The sequence below is a fragment of the Rhinichthys klamathensis genome, unplaced genomic scaffold (assembly GCF_029890125.1).
Source record: "Rhinichthys klamathensis goyatoka isolate OS25496 unplaced genomic scaffold, OSU_Roscu_1.1 h1tg000653l_1, whole genome shotgun sequence".
NCBI classification, from domain to species: Eukaryota; Metazoa; Chordata; class Actinopteri; order Cypriniformes; family Leuciscidae; genus Rhinichthys; species Rhinichthys klamathensis.
Genome location: NW_026607097.1, coordinates 71,327 through 79,031, shown reverse-complemented (window position 1 = coordinate 79,031; position 7,705 = coordinate 71,327). Strand labels below are relative to the sequence as shown.

Sequence of the window (7,705 nt, the reverse complement as noted above, 5' to 3'; positions counted from 1 at the left end):
ATTTATGCCGTTATATGTTGCCCTGTAACCTCAGTGCAGCCGGCTATTCCGATTAACGACGTATTCACAGTCGATGTCGCTATGCCTCTGACGCTGTGTTTTTTGTACACAAAAATGTACCTATGCTTGTGCATAGTCTCAGTCGTCGCTACGGCGACTTGCGTTACATCTGTGTAGATATTGAAGCGTTATGCTGCCCTTCAATGTAATGGACCATTGTGTGCGCATATTCATGGAGTTTCGGTCGCTTCAGCGACTTGAGCTGCATTATACACGCAGATGTTTAAAATGTGCACTCTGATGTGTTATGCTGTTATGTTGCCCTCTATCATTCAGTGCAACAACCAGCTATCCTATCTAACTGCATATTCAGTTTGTCGCTACAGCGACTACACTGCACTTATGTACGTATAAGGACGTGTGTTGCTATTTTGTTGCTCTGTTTCTTTCAGTGCAAAACTAGCTATCTTAATCTACCGTGCATACTCACAGTTTCTGGATGTATGTACGTACACGGATGTGCAATTTACCATGTGTTATGCTGTAATGCTGCCCCGTTCCGTGCAGCTAGCCATCCTGATCGAACTGTACATCTCAGTCTCTGTCTCTACGCAGTTCTGTCGCTAAGGCGACTTATGCTGCGTTATGTACATGCATGGATGCGCCACAGCGACCGATGCTGTTACGTACATGTGCTATGCTGTTATGTTGCCCCGTTTCCTTCAGTGCAACTGGCTATTCTGTGCTAACTCGTCTACTCACAGTTGGAGCTACAGCTATGTGTTGTTGTTACTGAGGTGCTATGCTATTATGGGGCTATTATCTACTGCGTATATTCATCAGAGCCCAGGTGGTCACAATTCCAGCATTTTGCCCGGATGAGGTCAGTGTTTCAGAGTCTCAGAAGTACGCTTTGTGCCCCATGCGTGCCCTGCGTGCTTATGTGAACAGAACTAGCCAGTTTCGAACTTCAGAGCAGCTCTTCGTCTGCTACGCGGGTGCTAAGAGGCGGCGCGTTGTCGAAACGGAGGCTATCTCACTGGATAGTGGAGGCTGTGCACTGGCTGGCTTATGCTTCCCGGGAAGCCGTTTCCCTATAGGGGTGCACGCCCACTCCACTAGGAGTTTGGCGTCATCATGGGCGTGGGCGAAAGGCATGTCTATTCAAGACATTTGTTTCGCGTCAGGTTGGTCGTCTCGTAATACCTTCGCGAGATTCTATAACTTGGATATCCCTTCATTCGCACCACATGTCTGTCAGTGCAGGGGGAGAAAGCTGAGCTGTCGTTGGACTAGGCTAGACTGCCCCGATGGCGCGCGCTCTAGCCACGGTTCGACTAGTCGTCAGACAGTGCGAGTTATTATTAGCATAGCTATCATGTTCACTATATTGTGCCCTTTGTTATGCCCATATTCATAGCCGGCAGTATTTTCCTAAGCACCAATCACTTTGCTGCAATCTCCCTCCATTCAGTTCAGCGTGCTTAGCTTGATGGGAGAGGCCTTCGTTGGTGCAGATGCCGAGTTGGCTCTGTGCCAATAGATGTTTCAACCAGGTCCGGTGTCTGTTCCTGAGAGCTGGGCGGGGTTCTCCCACGCGGCGGGGGTTTTATTGTTCCCCATACGTAATGTCGAGAGACCGACTCGATAAGGGAACGTCTCTGGTTACTCACGTAACCGTAGTTCCCTGAGAGGAGGGAACGAGACATTACGTAACCTGCCGTGTGGGAGGGACTCTCAGTCTCCTTACTCTCGTTCAGCTAAGATTCTGAGGTTTTTGGCGCCCGCCGTCACCTATATTGAGCAGTGTCAGCCAATCAGGTGATGGCGGGACCGCCATTGGCTATTTGCAAGCAAAAGAGTTATTCTATCAGACTTCATGATTCGAGGAAAATGGATTTCCCCATACGTAATGTCTCGTTCTCTCCTCTCAGGGAACTACGGTTACGTGAGTAACCAGAGACGTTTTCTCTTGTTTGGTGGGCGTGTCAGAACTGCAGTCCAATCAGCAGCAACATGTATATAAAGCACACGGTATTAAAGAGAACTCGCACAATGGAAGTAATTTACAAATGTGTTCGATACGCAACAACTAAGGATATCAGAAGACATGTTTGTCGTAAGTATTATTGTAAAAATATAGGATATCAACATAATGATGTAGTTGTTTATATTTTTAGCTTCATTGCAAGTGTGTGACATTTGGTATAGAAATAAACAATGCATGTAAAGTGCTTTTCCTAAAAATGAGAAAGAAAATACAGAATATTAATAAAACATTATGAACAACAAGAATGTGAGCCTAAATAGATGTGTTTTACTCTTTATTAGGTAAGATGTGCTTCCATTTCAGTTTCCACAAATCCCTTCACTCGATTGGGATGTTCTCTTGTGTTCTTGGCGGCAAGTGCAGTAACTGTAACATCGGGCATATTTTGTAGTATTAAACATATTTATACCGACTTCATCAGGCTCCGAAAATTCTTCACAAAGAACACAAAAAGCCTTCTCAGCTGCCGTAGTTGCAACTCTTGCGTCATCACAACAGTGCGTTCAACGCATCACCGTTTCTGTTTAAGAAACGTTCTGCAACGTTTTGTCGGCGCTGAACGCAGCCCCGGTCTGATCACATGCTCTGGTAATAATAGCTTTGTAGGACTATAGGCCTACTTTATTTTGATAATTAGTCAAAAAATAAATCTGTTAAATCTGAGTATGTTCCATAGAACTGAATGAAGAATAATATATTGATATATTGATGTTTACAATTATTTTAACATAGGGCTATTTCATGTCCAATTTTTTTGGACATTTTTCTTTTTTCCTTTTCTTTTTTTTTTTCCTGTGTTGTTTAATTTAATTAGGTGATTCTACATATATTATGAATATAACCTTCTCTTACTGTGGCACTTTATATCTTTGCAAATATATATTGTGCGTAATTTGTTTTGATAGAGATGGTTGGTTTTAATTCTTCAATTCCTCAGAAAGTGGCCTGTGTGTGAGTGCTCATGATTCTTGGGTAAGGTTCAATGGAAATCACTCATGGGCGATGCCCCCTCCACTGTTGAAATTGACCTGCCACCACAGCTGGAAAAAAATCCTATAGGAAACACTGTGCATATTGTATAAAAATTGGGTTCTGGTGCACTTTTTTGCAAACAAACTCATGCTTACTTTCTTAGTCGAAGATAAAGATCAAAACAGGATGTTGAATTTACATGAGTATATTTCCATGAGTATATTTCCATGAGTATATTTGCATGAGTATATTTGCATGAGTATATTTGAGTATATTTGCATTTGGATAACAAAAAGTATGAAATCGCACTCACACAGATACATGAACATTGTTTTCATTCTTTTGTCCTGTCCTTTGCATGTGATTGGATTTTAAGACTATCCCCTACATGTCTTACGAGTGAACAGAAAAAAGGCAAATGAAAATGATATGGAGGGTTTCTGTTGTTTTGATACAAAGTTTGAATAGGCCTACCTAATTTGCAGAGGTAAAGTCCAGGGGTCAGAAAGTAAAAGTCCTGCCATATGTTTATTCCACCCATGAACTCAGTCAGCTGTTTTCACTAACTACTTCTATCTCCTGGTTGAAAAACTGTGCTTATTAGCAAATCCAGGTGATTGGAAAAAATACTGAGGAGGACTTTTACTTTCTGAACCTGGACTTTACACCTCTGATTATTTGTGTGTCCTCAGTCTGTGGGCAGAGAGTGGGCCTTAGCCTCACTGTGTTACGCCAAATTACATTCCCATTCATTAACTACAGTGGGGCCGGAAAATATATTTAAACCTCTCATAATAATTGTTTTGCACAATTGCTGTCAAACAAACTAAAATTGAAAGCGCGATAAGGCTTTGTGTCCTTATCAAAAGACTGCCTGTTTGCACTGCACAAATAAAAGTGCGCACTTCACTCACATGATCATCCCCTGATCCGCTCCGAGTCTCAGTTCACAGTGAATGAATGCAGTGAACTCCATCTGTGCATGAGAGTTTAGCGTGCGTTTAGGAATGCTGTTATGCATTATTTTCACATCTACATATTTGACGATTACAGTATTTTACTAGATTTGTAATGAGACGTGTTTGTAAACTTGTTTTCAGCCAAAATAAAAGCTTGACTGCAGTTTCCGTCAAAATAAATGCTCACGGGTTTATCTCTTGCATGTATAGATATTAGGACACAACTAATTATGAAAGTTTCATTTGTTTTTCAGTGCATTTGTTTTACAATATATAGCTATTACTGTCATAAGGATAATGTAGTATAGAAATTAGGACAAAACTAATTATGAAAGTTTCATTTATTTTTCAATGCATTTGTTTTACAATATATTACTGTCATAAGGATAAAGTAGTAGTAGTTGTAGTAGTAGTAGTAGTAGTAGGTGTAGTATTAGTAGTAGTGGTGGTGGTAGTAGTAGTAGTAGTAGTAGTAGTAGGTGTTGTTGTTGTTGTAGTAGTAGGTGGTGGTGTTGTTGTAGTAGGTGTAGTAGTAGTAGTAGTAGGTGTAGTAGTAGTAGTAGTAGGTGTAGTAGTAGTAGTAGGTGTAGTAGTAGTAGTATAGGTAGACTGAGACACTATATCAGGAGTAGGTATGAGACACTATATCACAACTAAAAAGAGGTTTGAGTCCCCTTTTAAGTTCAGGTACAAGTCAATTTGCTCACTGAATATGGGTTGGAGCTCTTCATTTTTTTTTTTTTTTTACTTCAAAGTGCACCAGATTTATACCTTTTCTTCCACCGGGACCAGTCAGCAATGACAAATATTGTGTTGTTAATAAAATTCAGAGTTTTTAAGAGTTTAAGATGCAATTACAGGCCAGTCCTCCTATTGTTTTATTTATCCAAGATCAAACTGCAAGGTTTACCCATGCATAATTTATTAAGTCTACAGGTTGTTGTCCTCTTTGTAACAAGTGCTGATCCTCTCATGCCACTTGCACATATATGATTTAACAAAGGAACCATTTATTTGTCCATTTGACTTGTTACTGGGGATTGTGAAAGCAAGTGAAAGGGTTTGGGTGTATCCTGCTCTGATCATATATCTGATTTTTAGGTGTATACTCTCACAAGCTTTGATACTTCGAGTTGCATCTTCCAGAGCCTTCTTGCTCAGAAATATTTGGTAAGAATGAGAAATGTATATCTTCCTGCATCACTTGTTCAACTTAAAAAAAACTTATATATAAAACACATTTTCTAATGACTAAATTTAATAGAACGTATTTGTATTCTGTTACTATATGGGTCCCACCAGTAATTCTCTAACTGAATGTATTAAACTTTCTTTATATACCATTAGCACCCCTTTGTGAAGGAAACAACTGTGCTTCAAGCATTTGATCTGTAAGCATAAAGGTAAGAGTTTGTCTCTGATTGAGATATCTACACATTTGTACTTATATATGATATTCCAATCATGAGGCTTATGTTTGTATTCCAACACATTTTTAGATGTCGTCTGCCAATTACTTTGACATAACAGACGAGCTGATGAAGCTTCAAGAAATGATTTCTACTCAAGATATTCCATCAGCGACAAACACAATCAAAGAATACCTCAAACAGCAAGATCTTGTGGAACTTAACATTGGTGTAACAGGAGAGTCAGGTTCTGGAAAGTCCACGTTTGTCAATGCATTCAGGGGTTTAGGAGATGAAGATGAAGGCTCTGCTAAGGCGGGTGTAGTGGAAACTACTACAGAACCAGAGGTTTACCTTCACCCTAAATACAAAAATGTGAAAGTGTGGGATCTTCCTGGCATTGGAACACCAAACTTCCAAGCCGACGAGTATCTTAAACTGGTTCAGTTTGAACGCTATGATTTTTTCATCATCATTGCTTCGGATCGGTTCAGAGAATGCCACACTCAGCTGGCTAAAGAGATCATGAGAATGGGGAAAAGGTTTTATTTTATTCGTTCCAAAATGGACTTAAGCATTAAGGCTGAAAAGAGAAAGAAAAACTTTGACCATAGAAAGACAGTGGATACCATACGGAAGGACTGTGAAAACGGTTAGTTTATTTAGTTAATGATATGGCAATGTTTCGCAAACAGAGCTATAACATTTTTTCAGGTTGTCATTAACATTATGCTTTCTTGTGGATATATCTTTAATAAAACTGATATTAACATGCATGATCATAATTAATGATAAATATTGTTTAATGAATAATACAATAATCCTTTGATTATGATTACATCACTCATAAAACCTTTATTTTATTCATTTTTACAGGTCTGAGAAAGATCGGTATAGAAGATGCTGTCGTGTTCCTGATCTCTGGTTGGGAGTTCGGCAAGTATGATTTAAGTCAACTGCAGGAGGGGATGGAGAAAGAGCTTCCACAGCATAAGAGACGTGTGCTGATGTTGGCTGTGCCAAATATCACACACGATATTAATGAGAAAAAGAAGAAAGCTCTAGAGGAAAATATTGCATGTGCAGCCTTTCTGTCTGCTTGTATGGCTGCAATTCCTGTACCTGGTCTTTCCAGATTTAGCCATCATAGCAATTGAGATAGAGAAGTACTGCAACGTCTTTGGTCTTGATAAGCAATCTTTGGAGAAGCTTTGTGAAAGGTCTGGAAAGAGTATAGAGACTATAGAGAGTCTGATGAAGTCAGTTTGGCATAAAGGAATATGTACAGGTTCAATCTTATCCATACTAAGAGATGCATCCTTTCTGGTAACAGAAGATGCTGTTGAGTCAGTTGTTAGGTTTGTGCCCCTTTTAGGCTCTGTAGCGGCAGGAGCAATGTCCTATTGGGCAGTATCAACAATGCTGAAGAGAGCTCTGAATGACATAGCAGAAGATGCCAGGAATGTGCTAATGGCTTTACTGGAGACTGAAGTGTAATTAGACAGATTTAACATAACCGCATATTTAACCAGTGGTTGCAAAGCATGTAATATTCTGCATACTTACAAGTTCATTCTTTCGGAAAGTACATAGTTTGCTCATCTTTGTTTCCTGTTTCCTTTGTTCTATGTTTGTGTTTGCTCCTTAGCTGTCATAGCAATTCATCATTTGATTTTATTGTAGAATGTCTATCCTGTAAATTAGTGAAAACTATATATTGTGGATACTACATAATCATATGAGGGAAACACACATTAAATTGTGATGTTCATATATTTCTTCTTAGTTTTTTGTTTTATTGTTTCCAGCCCAGTGGGCAATTTATGTTGAAAAGACATCAAATTGATGTCAAAATCAACATCAAAAACCAGGTCAAATATGAAATTCAAATTGACGTATTGACATATTGACCTGCATACATAAACCAATTTCAGTGTGGGTATTAACTTTCTCTTTTCACACTAATTACCACTGGAAGACATTGCCTTTCAAACTGACCTTAAAAGGATATGCAGTATCTTGATCAAGTCTTGACTAACTTTTGATGTCAAATTGATTTCAAGGTGATCGCTGGGCTAGAATACCCCTTTATATATATTGCAGTAATATTGCATAACTGAAAAGAACATTGTTTGACTGTACAGTTCCAAACAGGTTTGATACCAGATCTCTCTGCAAGTTTAAACTGGATTCAGCAAGTTAAAACTGTGTTTTTAGATTTGCATCCAAGCAACCATAAAGCTAAATTTAGTTATCTGTATAGGTGGAAGGCAAGTAATGAAATAGTTGTTTTGGTCATAAGCCTATATAAAAGA

The 7,705-nt window shown here is 39.1% G+C and overlaps 1 pseudogene; it reads left to right on the top strand.

Moving 5' to 3' along the window:
- The first annotated feature begins 3,277 nt into the window (after positions 1-3,277).
- LOC130076461 (interferon-inducible GTPase 5-like) lies at positions 3,278-6,887 on the top strand (annotated as a pseudogene).
- Positions 6,888-7,705: the final 818 nt, after the last annotated feature.